The sequence below is a fragment of the Cyprinodon variegatus genome, unplaced genomic scaffold (assembly GCF_000732505.1).
Source record: "Cyprinodon variegatus isolate N-32 unplaced genomic scaffold, C_variegatus-1.0 Scaffold655, whole genome shotgun sequence".
Lineage (NCBI taxonomy): Eukaryota > Metazoa > Chordata > Actinopteri > Cyprinodontiformes > Cyprinodontidae > Cyprinodon > Cyprinodon variegatus.
In genome coordinates this window covers 308060-309465 of record NW_015151108.1, presented here as the reverse complement: position 1 = coordinate 309465, position 1406 = coordinate 308060, and the positions used below count along the sequence as shown (strand labels likewise).

At 40.6% G+C, this 1406-nt stretch overlaps 1 protein-coding gene across 1 annotated transcript in view; it reads left to right on the top strand.

Annotated features, from left to right (window-relative positions):
- Window positions 1-1406, top strand: part of sipa1l3 (signal-induced proliferation-associated 1 like 3) — an 86511-nt gene that overhangs the window by 82640 nt on the left and 2465 nt on the right. The gene's annotated exons all lie outside the window — the stretch shown is intronic.

Genomic DNA, 1406 nt, shown 5'->3' with positions numbered 1-1406 from the left:
GATATACTCTAATAATCCCAGAGGGAAAAATTACTTCTCTGCATTTAACCCATCCCCTTGGGGAGCAGTGAGCTGCCATTGTGAGGCGCCCGGGGAGCAGTGTGAGGTTAAGGGTCTTGCTCAGAGAGCCAGAGTGGCAGTCTGTGGGAGTGGGGGATCGAACTCACAATCTCAGGATTGAAAGCCCTATGCCCTAACCACTAGGCTGCCACTCCCCACAGTGGTTTCTTTGTTTGGGTTTTTCTTGAACAAAAAAGGAGATGAAAATGATCACTTCCATTTGTTTGTTACCCTAATCACCCTGAATAAAGTCATATTGGAAGGCTTGTTAAAGGCTGCAGAGACGCTTTTCATCTAATAGGACTTATATTGAGATATTTTGTAAAAAAAAATATGAGTAAAAAATCTGACATGCTTGCCATACATGGTAAAATGACATGGGGTTGTATTAGCAATTAAAAATGTGTTGGCTATGGTGCGGGGAATACTACTGCATCCTTCATTTATAAATTATAATTCCTCCATCCTTCTGGAGTCTTGATAAATTAAAGCAGGGGTCACTAGCGGACCCCGGTCAGCTAGTGAGACTCAGCTGTGAGACTCACTCTTTTTATTTTGCGAGTGGTTGGAGTTGTTGGAGGAGCTAGAGTGTTTGTGTGTGGGCAGCGTGCAGGTGAACTGCATGTCGCAGGGGGTGCTCTGGTTCTCAGAGGAGGTGAAGTGATGTCTCATGTAGACTCAAAACCAATACCAACACATAAACTACAACCTAAAATCTTGTTGAGCACTTTCTGGTTTGCCGGCGCAGCTTTTATAGTCCTTACGGTGGTGGTCACGTGTCTAAGGAAACCTGCATGCGAGTTTGGCTATACCCCGTGATAGCACCATTCGTACTGGCCTCCCGACTGGGAGAGAAACAGCCGGAGTAAAAAAGAGAAATACTGGCATAACAGATAGAGGAAGGGACGGAGACAGCAGATCATGGAAACAGAAAAGGAGGGGAGAAACTGACACAAGTACAAGGGGACAAATGGCTGTGTCTAAAAAATAAGTGGGCAGTAGAAACCGAGCATTTCATCAAGAATGGACAGTCATTTCTGTTTATTTCTACCTATTGGCAGCACAAAACCAGCATGTCAGGTTTGTTCAGAAAATGTGCCACTTATAAAAAGTGGAAATGTGAAACGTCACTATGAGACAAAACATACAAATTTTGAACTAATATACCCACTAAAATCACAAATTAAGTCAGTCAGTTAGGAGCATGCATCCTATCTTTACTCAATAAATAAGTGTGTGTGTGTGTGTGTGTATATGTATATGTGTGTATATATATATATATATATATATATATATATATATATATATATATATATATATATATATATATATATATATATATATAT